The sequence below is a fragment of the Panthera onca genome, chromosome D3 (genome assembly GCF_046562875.1).
Source record: "Panthera onca isolate mPanOnc1 chromosome D3, mPanOnc1 haplotype 2, whole genome shotgun sequence".
NCBI classification, from domain to species: Eukaryota; Metazoa; Chordata; class Mammalia; order Carnivora; family Felidae; genus Panthera; species Panthera onca.
The window spans coordinates 79,785,339-79,809,510 of NC_138350.1; the positions used below are offsets into that span (position 1 = coordinate 79,785,339).

A 24,172-nucleotide genomic window follows, 5' to 3' on the forward strand; every position below is an offset into this window, starting at 1 on the left:
TGCGTCTACTGAGGCTCCACAAACCCACGTACGGCGTTGGGACAAGAGGCAGGGGCTGGGACCGGCGTGGGCACCTGGAGTTGGACTCTGCACGGGGAGGGGGAGGGGCTGGGTCATGAGCTGGGAAGGTCAGAAGTCAGGGCGGATTAGGGGGCGCGACGAAGTGACAGGGGCTGAGAAAGGCTGCTGCTCTGGGGAATGAAGGGTGACTGCAACACATCCCCAACAGCACTTTGGAGACAGCTGAGACTAGAACAGCATTTCCGGGGGGGGGGCTCTGTGCTACCAGAAGCGTCGGTGTATTTCCCGGGCAGCGGCCCTCAGCGCTGGCTCCATGCGAGAGCTGCTCGCGGAGTATTAAAAAATAGCCATACGCCAGAATCCCACCTTCAGAGATGCTGATTTAATTGGCCTCGGGGTAGGGCTCACATAAGTATTTTGTTATTTATTATTTATTGTTAAAGTTTATTTATTTATTTATTTTGAGAGAGAGAGAAAGCGTGAGCGGGGGAGGAGCAGAGAGAGGGAAGAGAGAGAATCCCAAGCAGGGTCCACGCTGTCAACGCAGAGCCCGATGCAGGGCTGAACCCACGAAACCATGCGATCATGACCTAAGCTGCAGTCAGATGCTTCGCTGAGTGAGCCCCCCAGGCGCCCCACACATGAGTATCTTCTAAAGCACCCTGGGTGATTCTGTTGTGCAGTCGGGCGGACAATCTCAGTTATCGAGGGACAAGAGAAGAAGATGGAGAGTTCTTTTATCAACTCCGGGTGAGGAACGGACTCCAGCACCACATTTCACGGTAAACTGAAAACCAGAGCACTAACTATTCGTAAAAGAACAAGTTCTGACAGATGCATCCACCTCTGGGGCCTCCTTTCGGAACAGAGAGGACCATCCTGGCAGGGCTGTCCTGGCACTGAGCCAGCTGGCCCGGAGGGCGAGGCCACATCCCTGGTAAATGGGCACTTCTTCTCCGAAATTCCACGTCTGTGAGGGTGGGTGGTGACGCTGACGAGGCCAAACCGGAAAACAGCACCAGCCCCGGAGGGGCACCCACAGAGGTCAACAGCAGGAAGACAGGTGGGGCCAGGAGCAGGTCCCCGAAGGCACCTCTGGCAGAACACCACAGAGGCACCCGTGGGGGTCAAAGGTAAAGGGTGAGAGGGAATGGGAGCCTCTCCCGGAGCTCCGGCCCTGTGGGTGGGTGACCCCCACAAAGAGAATACCCCCATCCCACTGCTGCTCAGGAGGTAGGGGCATCCGGCCATCACTTCTAAATTGTAGGGCTGGTTCTTACACACAGGGAAAATTAATTAACCTTTTAGCCTCAGTGGGGTGGAAAAATACCAAGTCACCACGCAGGCTTTCCAAAGGTTAATTATTTCACATTTCAGCGCCTCCCGGAAGCACTGAAGATCCTCATCACGGTTTCTTCGCCCGCCCTGGATCCTCTCTCTCTGGTATTCACTTAAACGGAATTTCAGGGATCTACAATAGCCGAGCTGGCTTGAACTTGGGGACTGACACATAGGAAGGCACCAGAGGGCCTCGCGTCAGTTTCTCTCACCGAGTTGCAAGTTGAAGGCATCTTACAGTAGAGGGGCCAATATTTATACAGCGCCCTGTGGTTTATGAATCACTTGTTTATCGTCTCGCCAAATCAGTAAATTCTGAAGACAGGTGTAAGTAGATGTGGACCTTGTACCGTCCGCGCACTGTTGGATACCTGAGGCCTCTCATCTCCAGACCACCTTACAGTGAGAGATTTTGTGTGACCGGCCGGTGCTATGGGGCCCCACGTTCAGGAGGACTCTGAGGTTAGAAGGATCACGCACTGGTTGAATGTTCTCCCTTCACCTTGAAAAGATTTTTTAAATATTTATTATTTACTTTTGAGAGAGAGAGAGAACAGGAGGGGCAGAGAGAGGGAAACGGAGAATCCCAAATAGGTTCCGCAGTCTTAGCCCAGAGCCTGATGCGGGGCTCGAACCCACACACTGTGAGATCATGACCTGAGCTGAAATCAAGAGGTGGACGCTTAACCAACTGAGCCACCCAGGCACCCCGACCTTGAATTTTTTTTTTTTCGTAATTTTTAAACAAGGGCTCTTGCCTCTTTATTTTTCACAGGGCCCTGCAAATTCTGTAACCAGTCCTGCCCAGGAATGTCTTAAAAATGCAAAATCTCAGGCCCTTGCCTGCACCTTCTGATTCAGAATCTGCATTTTAACAGGATCCTCGGGTGATTCACACGCACGTGGAAATCTGAGCAGCGCTGCTTATACCACCTCGGAGTTATCTTCCTAGACGTTAGTACAAGAAGGTGTTATTAAGAAGAGATAAAATATTCTGTAAAATACATGCAGGACAATGAAAACTCTGGCAACCTACAGATTTTTTTTAAGTAGCCTTAAACTTAGTATCTTGGAATATGCAATAGTCTCAGGTTGTTTCAGAAGACTCACACCAAACAGAGACCTTGGCACAGAATACTTGTACCCCCACAGGTAGGTTTCCTGGGATTCTAATTCTCCTGGAGCCTTGGGAAAGCCATACACCCGTCCATTTTGGAAGTCGCTGAGATCATCCACTTGTGCCTTGGTTCTCATTTTGCCGTCCCAACACGCCCGAGAGGCATGGCTCTCCCACCAGGCACCAGGGGGCTCTAAGAAAGGGTGATGATCCCAAGTGGCTGCCCAGGCATCTTGAGAGTCGGGGGAAGAAAGACATGCTTCAACCCTTGGCACTCCAGCGCTCACCCAGCTGAGAATCACTGAAGGAAACATCTGTCGTCAGTATTTTCTGGGTTTGAGATCTTTGAGTGCATGGTGGCGTCTCTCAGCAGAAGAGCCCCCTGGAAATGAAGGACATGGGTCTCCCTCTCTCTCTGCCCCTCCCCCACTCATTCTCTCCCTCTCTCTCTCTCTCTCTCTGTCTCTCAAATAAATATTAAAAAAATTTTTAAATAAAGCAAAATAAAATAAAAAGACAATACCAACATTTGATGAGATTTTGGAACAATTAAAATTCTCAAGTACTGGTAATGGAAGCATTTCCCAATGAATTTTTAGAATCAGCGTGCCAATTAAAAAAAAAATACTGGCATCTTAATTGAGATTACTTTAAATCTATAAACCAGTTTTGAATAAATGACATTTTAACAATATTTAGGCTTCCTCTTCATGAACTTTGTATATCTGTCCATTTGCTTAGGTCTCCTTTGACTTATTTTTTTTCCAGTGATGTTTTATAGTTTTCAGCGTGGAGGGTTTGAACGTCCTTAGACTTCTTCCCAGGTATCCGATGTTTTCTTGACCCGGTTGTAAAAGCCGCCATTAAAAAATATTTTTTTTCTAGTTACTTCTGCCGGTACAGAGAAAGACAATAGGTTTTGGGCATTTGGAATCCAGCAACTTAGTTAATGACATAGGTCTCGTGCCTGATCTCCCAGGGCACTAACTCAAATCTCACAATGACTACAATTTCTTTTCATTCATCTACCGCGTTTTAAAATTTTGAGATGCATGTTAGCTAAGCTCCATCAGTGTGCGTGTACGTATGTGTGCGTGTGCACAACCGTGCTGTATGTGCACGTCCCACTTACTCTTATCAGGCGCTCTTTGGTCTCCTGCAGCCGTTGTGTGTCTCTGCACAAGTGTCCCCATGGTTCTGCTTTCCATCCTGTCCCCGCCGGGCGGCCTCATGTGGACCTACCATTCTCTGTGGGTGTCACTGGCGAGTCTCCTTAGTGACAGGAAATCTCACAGGTGGTGAAAGACAAAGGAGTCTCTGGCCCTGTGGACCTAAGTGACAAGGGCCCTCAGGGCCCTGGGAGCCCCAGGGGGACCTTCTCTGTCCTCTGTTCTCTATCTCAAGCACAGGGACACCTCAGTCCACCAGTCTGCTCCTCTTGGCCTTCTGGGGTCAGGATGACTCTGGACTATTTTTACTCAGAACTCTGACAACACCTGTGGAGTTTTTTTTTTTTTTTCCATACCAACGATGTCCCCAAATCTCTGGACATCAAGTGAGTGCCCTAATGTTGAATTCAAGTCTGACACCGACTACCTGAAGTCTGTGGCAGATTCTACACATCTAAGGGCTCAGTCCCGAGACTGCCCCACTTCAGACACCAGTCAAAGTCCTGGACTACCCATACTTCTGGCCAACCGGCTATGAATCAGGGGTTCCTACAGCCCCCCTCCTCAGGTTGGATGGTTTGCTAGAACTGCTCACGGATCTCAGGTTAACACTTCTGTTTACCAGATTTATTATAAAGGAACAGCCAGGAACAGCCAGGCGGAGGCGACACACAGAGCAAAGTGCGGGGGCTGGGGTGTGGGGCTTCCGTGGCCCCTCTGTGGATGACACTATCCCAGCACTTCATGTGTGTGTGTGTGTGTGCGCGCGTGTGCGCACGCGCGCCCCAATCCAGAAGTTCACCAAATCTCTCACATCAAGAGTTTTTACAGAGCTTAATCTCCAGCCCCTACTACTCTTCATGGTGGCTGCTAGGTGGGGCTGGGAGTTCCGACTCTCTAACCACTTGGTTTTCTAGTGACCAGCCCCATCCCGGGTCTTTCTAGGACCCAAAACATCCCTTGGCAATCTAGGAACTGCATTCCAAGTCACCCTAGTAGCGTAAACCAAGGTGTGAGCAGAAAGAGCTCTTCAGGAATAACAAAAGACATCCCTACCACTCAGGAAATTCCAGGATTTTAGGAGTTCTGTGTCAGGAATGAAGACAAAGGCCAAATACATTTCTTATACCACAGAGCCTCTGCCCAAGCACGTGGTCACTTCTTTTCTCCTTCAGGAGAGACTATGGACCCCTCAATTTCTTCTCAAACTGTGCCCTTCTGGTTCTTGCTCTGGGCTCTGTGTCCAATTCCCAGTAGATGACTCTGACTTTGTCATCGCATTCCCAATGTCCTCTTAATCCCAGTAAAACTCATTCACGCCGAGTCACCCGCAGGTCCCAGCAACACCTGCTCAGGTGGGCAAGTGCCTTGGAACTGAGTGTGGAGGAGAAGGAGGCCATGTTCAGGTCTGAGGTTCCAGCCAGCGTGGCCTCTCTTGGTGAACTGGCCTGTGGCTTATCTGTCGGGCACACTGTTAGAAGCGTGGCAGGACAAGGCACTGATATACAAGCTTTGTTATTCATCTTTTTCTTTCCCTCCATTTTATGGAAGTAAGCAGGCTCTGAGTGGCCTCTCCTCAGGGAAGGTTTGGTGATAAATCTATTTAATGTCAGTGGCTCTGTTTCTTTTGGAACTGCTTGAGGGGATCCCTTTACGGGCTTCGAGAAGGGAAAGGAAAAAGGTGAATAGGGTCAAGACTAGCAAGCCCTCAGGTCCCTGGTGAAGTGGCAATATTCAGAAAGGATACTTATGTAGGGTGCCATATTACCCGGCCAACTCTCTGGACACTGGAGTTGCCAGTGAGGCAAGGGGTTTGGGGCTTTCAGGCAAAGCATGGCTGGCTGGCTGCTGACTTGGAGACACCATGCAAGCTTGGGCACCATGCAGCAAGTAAGACTTAAGACAAAGGGCTCTCCCAGGTCCTCAGGTTTGGCCAAAAACATCAGCAGCTCAGTCCCAGGCTGGAGGATATGTGGGTGTGGTGAAGAGGGAGCTAACGGTTTCCCACTAGCTTGGCAGATGGAGACTGTTATGGGTTGAATTGTGTCCCTTCAAAAAAGATATTTTGAAGTCCTAACCTCTAGTACTTCAGAATGTGACCCTATTTGGAAATAGGGCCTTTACAAAGTTAAGTTAAAAAGTGAAGTGGAACACCTGGGGGTTTCAGTTGGTTCAGTGTCTGACTTCTGATCAGGTCATGATTTCACGGTTCCTGGGTTCAAGCCCCAGGTCAGGCTTTTTGCTGGCAGCGTGGAGCCTGCTTCAGATTCTCTGTCTCCCTCCCTCTCTCTGCACGCCCCCCCCCCCCCCCACCGCAGTCTCTCTCCCTCTCTCTCTGTCTCTCAAAAATAAAACATTGATTTTTTTTTTTTTAAGTTACAGAGGCACCTGGGTGGCTAAGTTGGTTGAGTATCCAACTCGTGATTTCAACTCGGGTCATGATCCCAAGGTCGTGGGATCAAGCCCCCCATCAGGCTCTGCACTGAGCAGGGAGCCTGCTTATCTCTCTCCCTCCCTCTGTGCCTCTCCCCAGCTCATCGGTTCTCTTAGAAAAAAAAATTAAGTTACAAGTTAAAATGAGATCACTAGGGTGGGCCCTAAGCCAATATGACTGTATCCTTAAAAGAACGGAAATGTGGACACAGAAACAGGGGCACAGGGAGAACACCACAAACTCCAGAACTGTGAGACATTCCTATTGTATAAGCCACTCAGCTTGAGGTACTTCATTACGTCAGGCCTAGGAAACTAACAGAGATTCAGAATTGGATTTAGGGGAAATTAAAAACATAGCATTTCTTACACCCCAGTGAATTTGTGACCTGAGGTTCCCACTAGCTAGTGACAGGAGAGCTAATTTTCTGAAAGTCAATGTGGTTTTATGGGAAAAGTTCCTAAAACTGTACAGTATCCTTCAGCTGTCCATTCAAGATTATAAGGAGAGGAGGCTTTCTCTCCTCTAGAAAGCCTTTTCCCCTCCTATAATCCTTACAAGATCGCGCTGAGGTAAATTCCATGCTACTGACAAGGAGCATGGCAGCCAGACAGGGTTGAGGCCAAGAACACAACTTTTGATTCTTGGCCCCAGGGACATCCCATCATTCTTCCTGAAAGAGAACTTTCAGGAAGTTCTTTCCTCTGTGGTCAAAATCCTTCAGGTTGGAATTTCTCTTTATTGTCAGATTATGATCCAGTCTCCTGGCAAAAAAACAGAGACGAAAATAAATTTCCCACAGCTATACTGAACAAAGAAGCCACCGTTATGACGGCAGAATGAGAAAAGCCTTCCTTGGCCACTATCCATGGGAAGGTGACCGGGGGCTGTTGGGAGGTCAGTTGCTCAAGAGGAGCCAGTCGGATTCCAGGCTTGTAAGGGAGCTAATGCAGGCTCAGTGGCATAAATAAAGACATGGTTTGCGTGGTCTGTACTTCACCAGAAATAACCATGCTTGGTGTTGAGAACCCAATTCTCTTGGGGCTCCCCCACACTAGTGTAATGTTGAGAGCACAGGCAGGAGGAACTCGGTGCCAGGAGCCAAGGCATATGAGGAAGGTGCCGTTCTTGGTCTGGACAGAAGTCCAGGCAGGGAAGCAGATAACCCCACCAGGTGAAGGCAGGCTTAGGTCTTACTTGGGAGGTTCCAGGTTCTAGAATGCAGCCGGGGAGGGACATTTCATGCTGGTTCAAATGGAGCTGTCACATAAGGGGTCCCAGAGTGGCAAACAACTGTCCCAGAAAGTATTAACACCAAAGATGGACGGCCACGGATGGAGCCTGTTGGAGAATGAGAATCACTTCCTAAATTCTAGATTCTCGATGCCCCTCACTGCACATATATTTTCTAGTAAAATTATATTTCATTCATTTAATTTTTAACACAGGGCACTTTGAGGTTGTGGCAAGTTTAAGGAAATCTTTTTTTCATAAACAATAACAAAAACAGTAAGAATAGAAGCAACCAGGGAAATTGAGAACCATGAAGGTTCTTACAATTTGTCATGAGGCCACTAGGGGGCAGAGGAAGATAGCTATTTGGAGCCACTAAAAAACACTGCAATCCCAATCCTTTTTTCCCCACCGCAAAATGCTTGAGCAGAAAAGAAAAAGTATAGTACAAACCAAAAATGGCTTTGCTATTATTAAGAACTGCCAGTATTCTGAGGTAGCTTCTATTTCGTATATAGAATGCTGACCCTACTTTTAACTACAACTCAACCGGTCAAAATTCAACCATACATACGATTCGGCGCCGTGCTTCTGACCTCGCCATGAGGACACCCCAGCAGATGTATGTCATGGTCAATGCTCTCAAAGAGCGCTCAGTCAAGCTGGGAAAAGGAGGAACACACAGTTGCCATTTAGGGTTGATACGGCTGTTTGCTTGGCTGCTGCCATTTGATTTTGAGGGATTCTAAGTCCAGCCTATGTCCAAGTATATCAGCCTCAGGTACAGCCTTGTTTTAGTCTCAGAAAAGTTTGAAGGTGTTACTACACGACAGATCTTTTCCATTGCAACCATTCCTGTCTCACAAAGCACAAAGGAAGCAGATAATAATGAGTGGGAAACCAGTCACCAGGCACAGTGGAAGAGCACTGGGAGGTACCTGTGTTAGTGTTTCACAGCTTGTGAGAGCCCCTTAGTTAATTATCTTAGGCAGGGAATTAAGGATTTGATGCAGTGATCTTAGGGGTGAATTAAAGCATCTCCCCAAATCCCATGAGGTCTATGGGATAGATCCATGATCTATCATAGAGGGCCTATGATGTCTCCAAATCCTATGAGGTCAGGACAAAAGATAACATCCCATTCAAAGAAGGTGAGGCATTGAAGACTTACTTCTCCAAGTTCATTCATTCAGCAAACATTTATGAGCTCTTTGCTAGACCTGATGAGTGCCTGAGGGGCTTCTAGAGTAACTGAGGACACAGACACACAGTCTCCAAACAGAATGCTGTTTGAGATGCCATAGAGATATGGACAAGGAGCTATGTGAGCAGAGAGGAGAGGTTCCAAGGCTCAGCTGAGAGAAAGGGGCCCAAGGAGGCTATGTAGAGGTGGTGATGTTTTTAGCTGATTTGACTATCCCCAAGACAACTGGCAATAGCAAAAATAAAACGACCGTGGAGGGACACTTCTGTGTTCCAAATTGCACAGGATTCCCACAGAGAACAAGACAGAACAAAACAACATTTTCCCTGTGGAAGGCAAGCTTACAATAAAAATAAAAAATTACAAAGCACTAGAGGACACAGTCACCATGAGTAAAAGTGAATGTCCACACTAAAAATAGCTTTCAGATAATACAATGTTCAGATAGAGTGCATAAAGTAATGTTTAAAATTAAAACCGCAGATGAGAGACTAACTAATGAGGATAAGTATGACCAATGGGTTTGAAGAAGAGCCAAACGGAACTTCTAGAAATGAAAAATGGGATCGTTTCAATGAAGCACTTGGTGGATGGGGCAAGCAGCAGCTTGGGACACAGCTAAAGAAAGAGTCTGTAAATTGGAAGAAGGAGCCAACAGGAGATAGAGAATACTAAAGAAAGCTTAAGAAGCATGGAGGATAAAATAACAAGAGCTATCTTACCCTTAAAAGAAATTTCAGGCGAGGCTAGAAGGATTGAGAGAGCGGCAAAAGTCAAGGAGAAACTGGCTGAGATTCTTTTTTAAGTTTTTTCAGAATAGGGAATCCTGAGCAATATAAATAAAAATAAAGGCATGCCCAGACAGATGAGAATGAAACTGCAGAAATTAGCAAGGGAATAAAGGATTTAATCTCTCTGGATTAAGAAGCCAGAAATCAAATCACAAAGAAACAGGCTTACCTGCAAAACAACAACAGTCCGATTGAAAACAGCCTTCTCAGTATCAGCTATAGAAGCCAGAAGACAACGCACGTGCGGACAGAAAACGTAGACTTCAAAGCCTAGCTAAGCTGCTGTTCGAGAGCAAGGACAAAACAGAGACCTCTTTACCCAATAAAAATGGAAGGTTCGCCCCTAACAGATCCTCCCTGAATGAAACACTAAAGAATGCACTTCAGAGAAAAAAAAAAAATAAGTTGAATCTAAACGAAATGAGAAGGATGCAGAAAGGCCATCTGTTTTTCCCTCTCATTCTTCTCCCTGAATGCACTTCCTCTATTGCCTCTTAGGCCTCCTTCCTCCCAGGTGGGAGACTGGAGAGGCTGCCCACAGATTACATCACCTCTGTCCACCTACACATGCATTCTGAGTGCCTCTGGCTGGGGTTCTCTACCAGCTCACCACTCCTGGGACAGGAGGTGACAGCCAGAGGAACCCCAAAGTGCATCAGAGGGCCCCCAAATGGTATACTACAGCTGAGGCTTATAGAAGGGGCTGCACTTTCTGATTTTGTGAGGGAATCTTCTAGATGTCCAGTATGTGTTCCTCCAACCCCTGCAACAGCATTCCATTGGTCGAGGTGGGCCTTTTTGGGGGGTCTCTCTGAATCTGACTCTAACACAGAGATTCCGGATGGAGTAGTTTATCTGGAAGACAATCCCAGGAGATGCTGGCAGGGGCACAGGGACGTTAAGACAGAGAAGAGGCAGCCAAGAAAGCATGTGGTATCTAACCAGCTACCTCTGGGGGTGACTGAAGCTTAAATCTGCTCAGAAAACTCTGGAAGTCAGTGAGAAGCATACACCTCAGAGCAATCCCACCTGAGGGGCAAGGGAGCTGGGGCATTTATACACCAACTCCTATTCACCATTGTTGGGAGTCTGCTCCCGGGGGCATCAATTTCCCAGCACTCTGGCCTGCTGCACAAGTGGGAAAGGGGGCTCCAGGTCAAGAGAAAGTCCTCAGGACACAAAATGAGGTGTCAGCAGTTGGAATTCCAGCCTGTTAGCACTGAAGGGGAAAGACAAGTGTGTGGGTGGGGTTCAGGCAGCACCTGCTATAGCACTTTAAGTCAATGCCTTTAGGAGAATGCACTTTTTTTTTTTTTTTTTTTACAGGCAGAAATAAAAGACCCCAACAAACTCAGGGCCAGGACTCGCTGTAGTCCTCAGAGGTAAAAGGTGTTTGAGAACTTTCCGTTGCTCGCTGGCAGTTTCTAAATGAACGCCTGCCTCCAGCTCTGAGTTGTCTGGCAAACACTGGGAGGGGTTGCAGGCAGTCTGGAGCTTTTCACTATCATTAAAGTGACAGAATCTAAAAACACCCAAGTGTGTGATTCGTCCACTGGCCTCGCTAATGGCCTGGCAGGCAGTCCGGCAGGTAGACACGTGCTCAGAAAACCATGCAGGTGCAGCTGGCATGCACACAGCAGGTGAGGAATGCCAAAGAAGCAGGAAATTCAAGATATTAAACTTCTGGCTGATTTAAAGTACAAAAAAAAAAAAAAAAAAGAGGACACATTTCATATTACTGGTATTTGCCCAGATCTGAGTACTATAAAAAGAACTAGAGAGGAATAGAATTAGAAACCCACCTTTTGGCACTCCTAAAATAAAGTGGAATAAAAAGCTCTCGGGAGTGACAGGAAGAATACCAGGGCAGATGGCCTTACACACTGCAATTTAGCCCTGGCAGTAACCACAGTGGGAAGACCTGTCCCGTCCCACTGAATGACTTTAATGACCCTGCCCTTCCTCTTCTTTTGTTCATTTCTATGGTTTACAATTTTATTTTAAATGCCTGGTATTTTATAAGGTCTCTAATAGCTTGGACATTCATTATTTGCAAAGGGGTTTTGCATTCAGGTTGGTTACCTCACCTATAAAATAAAGATGCTAACTTTTGTGCCTCCTCGTTTCGGCCTCTTAACTTTCTCTGCCATTCTTTGGATGTGAAGAAGAAGGACTGCTGTTGAGGGCCCCACATCTGTCTTGGCGGCTGTTAATGAGACTGGCATAAAAAACGGAGATAGTTCCATCCTTCCTAAAAGAGAAGAAAATTATGTAGCAATATCTCTGTACCTGAGCTGAAACAGCCCACAGTACTTGAGTGTCTGTTAGACTTTAAAATCAACTGCAGCTTTATCCATCCATTCCATCCATCAGTCCATCTTTTCATCCACCCACCCATTATTCCATCACACCAGCCAGCCAGTCAGCCATCTTTTCTTCCACCCTAACCAACCTTCCATTCATCTATCCAACCAACCCCAGCAGCCTCCCTTCCTTCTTTCTAGATTCCATTCCTCCCTCCCTCCCTTTTCCTTCCCTCCTTCCTTCCTTCCTTCCTTCCTTCCTTCCTTCCTTCCTTCCCTCTTTCAATTAATGCATCTCAAACAATCACCCATCCATCTATCCATCCATCCATCCATCCATCCATCCATTTATCACAACCATCTAATACCTACTGAGTATCTCTGGGATAACTAAGCACTGAAATATGGAGATAAAAAATAATCTTACCCTCAGTAAGTTTATCCTTTAATAACACTTTCAAACAAGCTATAAATGGGGATAATCTATTTTTCTTCTTTTTATTTTAACGGAAATCCTTTTCTCTAGAAATACTCGTGAATCTTCCCACATTCAGTGGTAAGCATGTTCACAGGAAAGTGGAAAGAGAATTCTTGAGGCTTTCACTGCAGTTCAGTGTGGGGCCCTCAAGCAACTGTCTTTCCAGGAATGCTTTCTCTTGTTGGTTAGCCCCTCCTTTTGAGGACTTTTATTGGATATTGTAGATGACCCTGTTCACTTCTCTGGTGGAGTAGGAATGGAGTCCAAGCCTTCCAGATGTCTAGGAGGGCTCTGGGAATGTGCATGGCAGGTAGAATGAGCCCTTCTGGGCCACGTGTTAATCAACGTGGCCCAGCTTCACTTTATTGGCTTGGCAACTGCCAGAAAACCTCCTAACTTCCCCAGTCTCTGTTTCTCCATATAGAGTTATCATGGCTCTGCTGGGTTTCGCACATATTGTGTGCAGTCTGTAAAAAGGGCTTTCAAAACCGCCAACTATTAGACAGAAGTATTTCTTTTTAAAAGTGCTTATTATTTCTGAATTACATAAATAATAAGGGTTGACAGTAGAAAAATCAGGAGATCTGAGGAAAAAAACTAAAACAAACAATCATAAAACCACTGTAGTCTGACCACTCGATTTCCCTGAGATGTGTTTGCTGACTGGGAAAGATATGGACGATAAGTATTCAAGATGAAAAACCAGGTGCTGTAACAGGATATATGCTACTGGTCCTGTTATTAAAGACTATATTTTCGTATATATACATATAGCTGCGAGGTTATTTTTTTATTTCTTAATGTTTTTATTTATTTTTGAGACAGAGAGAGACAGAGCATGAGCAGGGGAGGGGTAGAGAGAGAGGGAGACACAGAATCCCAAGCCAGGCTCCAGGCTCTGAGCTGTCAGCACAGAGCCCAACGCGGAGCTCGAACTCACGGAGTGTGAGATCATGACCTGAGCTGAAGTTGGACGCTCGACCGACTGAGCCACCCAGGCGCCCCTGTAAGGTTATTTTTAATTAACTTTACTTGTAATGTTAATACATAATATCAGAAAAGTCAGACGAATAAAAGACAAAACTGATCCCGACCTACTATCTAGCTATGGTCACTGATGATATGTTGGCATATTACCCTTACAGAGTTTACTTACTTTTATATTTCTATATTTTACAAATATTGTACCAGACCATGCATGCAAATATGTTACTTGCTTTTCCATTCTATAACAAATGGCCAACTTTCCATGTCAGTACATATACTTTGTGGTATTTGAATTAGCTTTGAGTATTCTGTCCTATGGATGTATCACTGTCTTACGGGTATGTCATCATCCCCTGATGTTGGGACATTTAACATGTGCGTCTTCCAAAAGTTGAGGGTGTTTTGCTTTAAACAGTATGTAATCAAGACCCTACCAGTGAAATATCTGTGCCCATACATATTGCCAAATTGCTTCTCAGAAAGGTTGGACTATTTATTCTCTTATTGTAGCATAGGAGAATCCTCACTACCCCCCGAGAATAAGAATATATTTATTTAAGTGTAAACTGGTAACACCTTCATGCTTTCAACAATCAATATACAGAAAGAGAAGTTTGGAAACTCTAGAAGGAGCGGAAAGGAGAGTGGATAACTCCAAGCCTTATCCCCATCAGTCTAGGTGCTCCACGGGTAACCTTGTGAAGGCAAAACCAAGGAAATACAAACATAAATTCATATCTTCCAACCCTTTAGATAAAAAGGCAGTAGATTAAATACACTGCCCTGAACCTTGCTTATTTTTATTAATGGAATACTGTAGAGTTCTTTCCATGTCAATACTGATAGCACATCTCCTCTTTTTTCACTGCATAGAGTTCATCCCAGGGAGGCAAGTAAATGTGGTAAGAGCCACCTGTCGCTTCCATTGTTTTCTATCACAAACAATGTTGCAGTGAACAATCTCAATGCATTGTATGTTCTCTGTGCACACGTGCAGCTATAGAAGTGGAATCATCTATTTGCAATTGCTGACAGGCCACATCCCCCTTCATAATGGATATGCCGAGTCCCATCCCCACTAGCAATGTTCCAAGGTGCCTGCCCTTGCACAGACTGGCCCACAGAGTGTGGTATTAAACAGGAGGATTTTTGCCAATTCAGTGGGTGAAAATGGTATTTCGGGGTTGCTTTCTGTGAATATGGCCCATATTTGCTCATCCTCCTCTCCCTTTCCTTCCTTCCTACTTTACTTCCTCCCTTCGTCCCTCCCTCCCTTCGATTTCTATGAGTTCTTTATGTATTAGGAAGAAGAGTAGGCCTTTTTTGGTCATGAATTACAAAACTGTTCTTTCCATTTTTCATTTTCTAAAATTTAGCATATGGTCGTTTTTTCCTTTCTGTGCAAAAGTTTTAAAAATATAGAACATATTAGTCTCAGGGCACCTGGGTGGCTCAGTGGGTAAAGTGTCCAACTTCGGTTCAGGTCATGATCTCACGGTTGGTGAGTTTGAGCCCTGCATCGGCTCTGTGCTGACAGCTCAGAGCCTGGAGCCTGTTTCAGATTCTGTGTCTCCTTCTCTCTCTGCCCCTCCCCTGCTCGCGCCCTGTCTCTCTCTGTCTCTCTCTCTCTGTCTCTCTCTCTCTCTCCCCCTCTCTCCCTCTCTCTCAAAAGTAAACAAACATTTAAAAAAAATTTTTTTTAAATATAGAACATATTAGTCTCACTGTGTCCCTGGATTTTGAGTCTTGAAATGTGAAAGTGGGATGTTCTTCAGGAGAGAGTACATCGTAGGCGTCTAGGAGCCCATTTGCTGGCTGAGACCCACAACCTGCCCCAAATCACACACGGGGGCTGTATCTCCTTGGGTTATCAGAGGCTGGCTGCCTTTTTCTTTTCTTTTTGTTAAGCCTCATTTCATGGGAACAGGAACGCTGTAAGTATCTCACAAATCCATTTAGAGAGAACAGAGGGAACAGAATCAGGAGTGGGCTTAGGTCAGGGGAAACATAACACCATCAGGCCTCTGCAGTCCTCCCCGCCCCCAGCTGGCTGGAGTGACTTGGGGCTGCAGTGCGCGGACCGCTCACAGGGGGCAGCACTGCTGAATGAAAGCAGACACGACACGCTCAGATTGTGTGGAAGCGTGTGAGCACACTTCAAGTGATTTTAGACTGCCCTGATCCCAACCCATTGATTTATAAACCACGTCCTACAGAAATGCAGAGATCATTCCACATCGCCGAGTAAGTAAGGATGTGCGTGGGCAACATTTCCTGTGTATCTTTGCCTTTCTTCCCGGCTCTGATGCAGCGTTCTAGGAGAGTCCTGGGGGGTTTAAGAATCCTGCAAAAGGATTCTAAGTCCACGAAGCTTGCACGCTGGCCACAGACCCTCAGCTCCCTCAGCCCGGTCGTGTGCTACCAATGAGAACACCCAACAATGAAAGCACTTGGGGTGCCAGCCACTGCTCCAAGCACCTCACGCGGGTGACTTCACTTTATTTCCACAACCACCCCCTGCTAGTACCGCTTCCCACAGGTGGGAAAACGAGGGACAGAGAGTTAAAGAAACTTGCCCCAGAATCCCCCCTAGTGAGTGGCAGAGCTGAGATCTGAAGCCGGTACAGCCTGGCTGCCCGGTACATGTCAGCACGCAGAGCGGCCTCCATTAATTACAACCCAAAACCAGAGAAAATATGACTTCAAGGGAAGACGGGAAAGACAGTCACAAAGAAACACAGGTGCAAGAAACAGGCGAGGAAGGCCGCTGCCTTCCCATCCGGGGGGTGCTGCTGCTGCTGTAAATCCCCGGCCAGTGTGAGCACCCCGCTTTGTGCTGGGGAGCAAGCAGGGCTGGGAAAAAGGGACCCCCGGATGCCAGGCTCAGCACTTGGCTCCCCTAGCTCAGCGACCTGGGGCAAATAACTTTCTTTTTCTTCCTTTTTTTTTCTTATAGTGGTGAAATATACCTAACACAACATTTACTATTTTTGTTTGTTTGTTTTAAAGTGCACAATTTAGGGGCACCTGGGTGGCTCAGTTGGTTAAGCGTCCGACTTCGGCTCAGGTCATGATCTCGCGGTCTGTGGGTTCAAGCCTCGCGTTGGGCTCTGTGCTGACAGCTCAGAGCCTGGAGCCTGTTTCAGAGTCTGTGTCTCTCTCTTTCTCTGACCCTCCCCTGTTCATGCTCTCTCTCTCTCTGTCTCAAAAATAAATAAATGTTAAAAAAAAATATTAAAAAAATAAAGTGCACAATTTAGCAGCGGTAAGAGCATTCACAATGTTGTGTAACCATAGCCATGGTCCATTTCCAGAACTTTTCATCACCCCAAATAGAAACTCTGTACCCGGTAAACAGTGACTCCCCACCCCACCCCACCCCCCCGGCCCTTGGGAACACCTGTTCCACTTTCTATGGCTACGAATCGGACTACCCTAGGCACCTCATGTAAGTGGAATCACGCGGTCATTTGCCCTTTTGGGTCTCGCTTATGTTGTTGAGCATGTTTTCAGGGCTCCTCCACGCTGAGCACGTATCAGGATTTCACTCCTTATTCAAGTTCAGGAACACTGTATGCATATACCATGCTCCGCTTATTCAGCCATCTGTGGGTGGGTTGTTTCCACCTCTGGGCTGTTGGGAACAGAGCCACCACGAACGTCGTTCTGCACGGATCAGCCTGAGACCCTGCTTTCGATGTTTCGGCATCTACACCTCACAGTGGAATTGCCGGGTCACATGGCAAGTCTATGTTTAACGTTTTGAGGAGCCGCCAAACTCATTTTATTTTTAAACAGGAGATTTCCCCCCCCCCCCCTCACTTAGGATCCTGGACATAAATAGGCTTCCTAATTATTTCCCGGGGCCAACAAGCAGAGTTTTCCAGCCCCTTCTCCAGGAAGCAGCAGCCCTTCCAATGTCTCGTTCGCTCAGGGCTCAGCTCTACCTTCCGCCCCCAGGGGCCCAGTGAATGGAGTGCAAGCACCTGTTCGTGGGTCCTTTCCTCTCCTCACCTTGACTTTGCACCAGCCTCTGACCCAGCGGACCCCACTTCCTTCTGCACGTCTGTTTCCTTTATAGTCGCTCCCTGTCTACAGTGTAAGCTCTGTGGAGCAGGGGCATTTTTTTCCTCTTACCTTCTGTTATATCCTCAAAGCCCAAGATGGAACCTGGCACATAGGAGGAACTCAGGAAATACTTGGCACCAAAGACAAAGTGCCGTGTGCTTCCATAGCCTTTCTATTCATGGTCTCATTTAACCCTTATAACACTCTGCGAACCCCACTTATCCCTAGGGCCAAAAAACAGGACGGGAGAGTTTGAATAACTTCCCTAAGGTTACATGGCTACTAAAATTTACATTCTACCTGTAATCCAAGTGATAACCACACAAACGTGTGCCGGCGTCGCTGAAGGAGACCAGTTCTCTTCAAACGACCCACAAGCTATTCTTGAGGCCCTAAGGATGCCGCCCCTGCCAGTGGGCACGCTCCTGCCCCTTCCTGAGTCTGGACTTGAAGACCTGCGGCATGACTGTCTTCCGACCCCTCAGCGAGGACCTCCTTAATGCCCCACACAAAGCAGAAGCCGGGCAGTGACAGGTCATAGAACTTTCCTGACGGTGTGAGGATAATGAAAGCACCAACCGGAAAATAAATTGGCAACACCCTCAGGCTCAGACCTGCACCCAGGGCTCCTCATCGTCCTGCCCGTTCTCACTACCGGCCTGGTCCCTGGTTCCCCACAGAGCCAGGCAGCCGGGGCCACCACTGAGGTCCGGGCATCCCCCAACCTCCGTGTTAGTTCGTTCTGGACGCCATAAGAAAGCACCGCAGACTGGGTGGCTTAACAGGAATTGATTCTCTCACATTCCTGGAGGCTGAAAGTCTGAGATCAAGGTAGCATCAGGGTTGGTTTCATCTGAGGACTTTCTCCGGGGCTCGCGGATGGCCACCTTCTCCCTGTGTCCTCACATAGCCTTCCCTCTGCGTGTGTCTGTGCACAATCTCTTCAGGAGGGCAGCACTCAGATTGGATGAGAACCCGTCCAACTGACCTCACTTTAACTTAATGATCTCTTTAAAGCCCCTATCTCCATATACGGTCACATTCCGAGGTACTGGGGGGGGTGGTTAGGACTTCAACACAGGTGGGGGGGGGGAGGGGGCAGACAATTCAGCCCAACAGGACTCAGCCCAAGGAGTACACTTCTGCACTTTGTAGGAACATAAGAATCTGCTCCAAGTTGGGCCGATCTCACTGACGTCCTCCAAAGAGGACTGCTAACAGATCCATTCTTCTCAGCTCCTCCAGTCAAGTGGGGAGTTTGCCCAAGTCACAGGGTTACGTATAAAAGGAAATGGGGTGCCTGGGTGACTCAGTCAGTTAAGTACCCAGCTTTTAGCTCAGGTCATGATCTCACAGTTCATGAGTTCGAGCCCCGTGTCGGGCTCTGTGCTGACAGCTCAGAGCCTGGAGCCCGCTTCAGATTCTGTGTCTCCCTCTCTCTCTCTGCCCCTCCCCCACTCGCTCTCTGTCGCGCGCTCTCTCTCTCTCTCTCTCTCTCAAAAATAAACATTTAGAAAAAATTTTCAAAAAGGAAGTGTGTGTCTGGTGGGGATGATGGGTTGAAAGGGCCCACCAAGCCATAAAATCGTAAGATTTTCTATTTCCACAGTATTTCCACAGAATACCAGTTATGAGGTGGTGTGGAAAGGGGGGGGAAGGTCGAGGTGCCACACTGGAAATGGGGGTGCACCCTCAGTTCAGAATTCTGCTCATCCTAGAATTGAAGCCCCTGATTTTAATCCTACGAACAGAGCCATTGCCCATCCTGAAGGGGCAGGATGCCTTGCTTCACACGTATCCGTGCGGGACCACAAAGCACGGCTTTCTTCCTCTCCTGGAACCATAAATTGAGGCCTGTTCTACACTCATCTGCTCGCCAGCTCTTGGCAGCCTTCTCTGGACCTCGGGGCTCTTTGAGTACTTCCAGTCTTTGTTCAAATAAGCAGCCTTCTGATGGCTGGCCCAGATGTGAAGCCCACATCTGGAAACTATCCCTTGTCTTGGCCCAGGCGTTCAGGTCTGGGAGATGTGTGAGTGTCGGGTACGCCCACGCCCTGCCTGGAGATCCCCGCACAAGGTCCTGTGCAGGACAGAGGTTTTGGAGGCTGGCAGCTTGGACTGGAGACAGTGTGTTGGGTTAAATCCCAATGAGAAGTCAGTTGGAAAATGCTGGGACCTGCCAACACATGGGCGCCCCATCCTATCATCCTTCTTCGGTCTTCTTGGTAGGGCCCACAGTATCAGGCCCGCCACAAGCTTCCAGCATGCAACCCACTGAATGTGCTACATCTTGCTGATGCCCCCCATTTTGGCCCAAGGATGGAAAATGTTGTCCAAGCTTGGGACTCAGTCTCCCAGTTTGGCGATTCATACCTGAGATTTACGGGGCGGGCATGAGGGTGAGTTCAGCGGGCTCCTATTCTTAAAGAAACTGCTGTGCTATGAAGCCAAAAAACTAGTATGACCCCATTTGGACCCACATCAGGAAGGACATGCTCTGTTCACCATCCCGAAGGAACAGTGAGCAGCAAAGAGTGGTTTGTGTGCAGGAAGGAGGTGGCATTTCTGGTAGAACCAAAGTTTGTCTGAGCAAGTGCTCGTACCAGGTACTTGGGTCAGTCCCCATTGACAGATTTAGGGTCTGACTGTTCCTATGAGCCCAGAAGGATCCTCACTGATACACCTGCCTGACCTAACCTTTTTCTCCCCCAACTTGAATGCGTTCTAAAATTTCTCAAGTAGAAAAAAAATTTAAAAACAGAAAAAAACAAAAGAACTATTCTTCAAATTCCAACAAAAGGAATAACCACTGTTAACATTTCGGTTTATAAATGCCAAGCCTTTTCTCATATGCATGGACAAATACTTCCTAAAATAATGAAAAGCAACATTCTATAACCTAATTTCTATTTGATATCTCATAATACTTCTGTATCAAGACTACACAACTACATCTGTGCTCTTAACAGCTGTACTGCTGCTCAAGAGAGGACCAAAAATCTGTGGAGGCATTTTTAGTTGTTACAACAACAGGGGTGAAGCGGGGCGGTGGGGGGTGGGGGGTGGATATGCAAAGGGCACTTAGAAGGGAAGAGACCAGGAAACTGGATGTTCTATAATCCTTAGTCCTGCTCAAATTTTGAATGTCCTGATGGATATTCATGAAGGTGGGAAAAAAACCTATTCCTAATGATTTCAGCTCCAGACCTAACTCCACTTGACATATAAACACAAGGCTTTTTGGCATGATTTAAGTATACACTGAATTTTGTAACAATGCAACTAATGAGTTCTGTTTTGTTTACACGTTTTACTATAAATTGTCAACTCAACTGTTTCGAAATCTCATCAGGAATGGCAAAGCCGCCCATAACATTTGAGTCACCACTACAGCCACCTGGATCTCTGTTGTAGTCACTGCATTCATAGTGATTATACATATATGGGAATCCACTATTCCACCTTTTCTTTCCGAAAGTCAGATACAGAAAGTGTCTGTAACATTTAATGGAACTTTGTTTTACTTCCATTAAATCCTAACTTATTTAAATGCAGATTCAAGCATCTGGCATCTTCATTATATCTTCAAATGTAGTTGTGCCTAAAAATTTGCAAATTGAAACTATTATCTGTTGGCTCTGTACATCCCTTGTGAGCCCTGCTCTCCACCTCTAGGGCCAGAAACCTCCAAGTTACAGCTTCCAGATTCCTTCCCATCTGGCTTCTCTGAGGGTCTGCCAATGGGAGGCACTGGGGAATGGAAGAGATCAGGAAGACCCCTTTTCCCCCTGTCTTTTGGGTCGTGTGGTGTGCCGGGTGTGGTGTGCCGGGTGTGGTGTGCAGGGGGGGCAGACACCGTGGCCTTGCATTCGGAGGCTCTGGGGGACATCATTTTCCCCTTTGCTTCTCCAGCTCCAGGGGGTAGTGAGTTCCTGTAGTTACTAACCCTGGATAACCCTACCTTCCTCCATATGCTCATCCAGCCCTGCCCAAACCTTTATAACCAGTTCCCTAGATTAACTTGCTTCTTTTGAAATACTTAGAGTGGTTTGTTTTCTGACTGGACACAAAAAGGATAAAAGACACTTAGGATTTTACTCTATTTAACTTGTTTATATTAGGCCATCATATCCTTTTTCTTTAAAAAATTATGCACTTGCGGGGTGAAAGGGCACAAACTTCCAGCTATAAAATAAGTCATAATAAAGGAAAGAAAGAAAGAAAGAAAGAAAGAAAGAAAGAAAGAAAGAAAGAAAGAGAAAGAAAGAAAGAAAGAAAGAAAGAAAGAAAGAAAGAAAGAAAGAAAGAGAAAGAAAGAAAGAGAAAGAAAGAGAGAGAGGAAGTCAGTCACGGGGAGGTGTGCACCATGACTGTAGTTAATAATACTCTATTACATATTGGAAGGTGAAGGTTGCTGAGAAAGTAGATCTGTAAAGCTCTCATCACAAGGGAAAAAATTTGTTCTGAAAGTATGCAAGGCAATTAATGTCAGTAGTCATCATGGTAACCACTTTGCAACGGACACAAGTACTGAATCATTTTGCGATACACCTAAAACTAATATGTCAATTATCCTTCAATTTAAAAAAATACGCACTTGGATAAATATATTACCTATGAATTTAATTTGGGGTTAACAAAGGGGGGTGTTGCGAAATATTGATTACTATAATAAAGTGGTGTTGAGAGTGTCGGCAAGGATACGGACACATTTGCTGGTGAGCTTTTGTGGGTGGAAGTGTAAATTGGTACGGCCTTTAAGAAAAACAGCATGAAGTCCCCCCCAAAATTAGAAATCGATCTTCTCTATGCTTCAGCCATCCTACTTCCGGCTATTTCTCTAAAGGAAATGAAGTCAGTATCCAAGAGATCGTGGCACTCTGGGTTCGCCGCAGCCTTAATCTTGAGTAGTCAAGAAACAGTACTGCTTATGTCCACCAGGAGATGAATGGATAAAGAAAACATGACCTCTCTACCCTTAACGGAGTATTATTCAGCCCTAAAAATTAGAATTCAGAGATGCTGAGGGAGGAATGGGGGGCGCCAGGGATCGGGTGAAGCGGGGAGGAGTGGGTCTCTGGGTCACCGCCTGTTGGGATGTGACATGAAGGAGTTCCAGGGACTCTAATGTAGAGCTGGCGACCGTAACTAGTGACACCGTATGGTGTATTTTAAATTCGCTGAGAGTGGTTTCCGGTGCTCTCACCCCACCCGAAGCCTGGTAACTTAGCTTCAGGTGGGAATCATTTCACAATGCGTAGCATATTAAGCCATCACACGGTACTTCTTAAATACACACTTTTTTTTTTTTTTTTTTTTTTTTTTTTTGTGAATTAGACGTCAATGAAGCTGACAAAGGCTTATTTTTAAAAGTGGTGTCGGGCCTGACAGAGTTGAAACCCACCCAGGTACGTCATCAGGGGTAGTTTCCCGCAGGCCCACCTTCCCCTCTCCGACACCGAGAACTGAGCCTTTCCAGGACGCCGGTGCCACTTGAGTGACTACCCGGGTACTCACAGCTCTCAGTGCACTGCAAACCCTCCGATGACTGCGTCTAACAGAACTCAGTTCGGCCGCCTCTCCCCGCCTTCCTGGACGCGCGTTTTCGCAAAGACCCACAAAGCCTGCGCTTGGGGAAGGCGCGGCGGCGGCCCGGGCTACCGGGGGCGGTGGGCAGGGCGCAGGCGGCCGCGCGCGCGCACGGGGGCGCGCACGGAGCGCGTCCACGGCGCTCGGCCCGCGCCGCCGCCGCCTGGAGCCCCCGCCCGCGCTCTGCGCAGACGCGGCGCACGCCAGCGCCCGCCCCCCGTGAGGCCGGCCCCGCCCCCGAAAGCCGGTGGTCCCAGAAGAAGGGGCAAAGGTCCGGGTGGGCCGAAGCTGAGGCGCGGAGCGGACGCGGAAACCGCACTCCAGCCCTTGCCCGACCTCTGCCCTGCGGCCAAGCCGGTCTGTGAGCAGAAGGTTTTGCTTTGACGCCTAGGGTTCTGAAGATACAGGTCCTCTACAGGGAGCTACCATTTTTGAAAGGGCTTCGTATGAGTCTCTACAGAGACCCATAAATCTAGCTTTCATCACAAGCCTAAGGAGATACGTATCTAGTCAACTCTTCAGCTTCTCACCGTATTTCATGATTTCCACCCGAATGCGAAATCTCGTGAAATCCTTGGCTTCCGCTTCCCGTTCGCCCACCGGATCCAGCCACTCATCAGATCCAGTCCATTGGGCAGCCAGGGGTTTCTGCACGTTGTCACACTCTCCATCCTGACGTCACCTTGCCAATTCGTCCCCGGGATTACAGCACCTATTGGTTTTCTTCTTCGGGTCTTCATTTTCCATTATTCATATTCCAGCTGGAGTAAGCTTTCTCAAAATCAAATGTGACCGTGTGGACGATGACGACCCTTCAGGGCTTTCCTAGTTTTAAGATAGAGTTCAAAGCCCTTCATAAATCTCAACTGGTCCCCATTCCTAATATTTACCGTTTTTTCATTGTTTCTGTATCCTTCTCCACATTCTGTCCATCCACAGACAAATGACTCCAGTTGATTGATAACAACATTAACCTCTGATTTGTGGGGGAAAGGCTAGGATTAAATAATAGGCAATAATAGCGTGCAAATAGGGAGGAGCACGACTGGAGTTTAAGCTTTCTACATTTCTCAATAGTACCTCGGAGTTACTAAGTTTTTTTAAGTATGCATGCTAACACTACAGTAACCACCAAAGAAAGACCTATTGCACATCATTTCCAAATAAATTCTTAAAAAGACCAAAACCAAGAAAATAGTAGAACAAGTAACACCGAGATCCAAATATATCAGTAATCACTATACATGTAAAAGGACTAAACACTCCAATGAAAAGACAAAGACTGCCAGACTGGACAAAAAAACAAAGTCCAGATATAGGCTGTTTAAAAGGGCTACTTCTTGGGGCACCAGGGGGAGCTCAGTTGGTTAAGTTTCCGACTTCGGCTCGGGTCATGATCTCACTGTTGGTGAGTTGGAGCCCCGAGTCAGGCTCTGTGCT

The 24,172-nt window shown here is 47.0% G+C and overlaps 1 long non-coding RNA gene across 10 annotated transcripts; it reads right to left on the bottom strand.

The window, feature by feature from the left end:
• Positions 1–1,869: 1,869 nt before the first annotated feature.
• LOC132666075 (uncharacterized) lies at positions 1,870–22,892 on the bottom strand. 10 transcript variants are annotated; one of them, XR_014135904.1, is made up of 6 exons: positions 22,661–22,892; positions 11,395–11,558; positions 7,883–7,974; positions 6,034–7,420; positions 2,764–3,807; positions 1,870–2,667 (listed from the first exon to the last, which is right to left on the bottom strand). It is a non-coding gene; the product is annotated as an uncharacterized LOC132666075 (long non-coding RNA). The 10 variants fall into 10 exon arrangements; XR_014135905.1 differs by having other exon boundaries at positions 1,870–2,307; positions 2,396–3,807; XR_014135903.1 differs by having other exon boundaries at positions 1,870–2,021; positions 2,209–3,807.
• Positions 22,893–24,172: the final 1,280 nt, after the last annotated feature.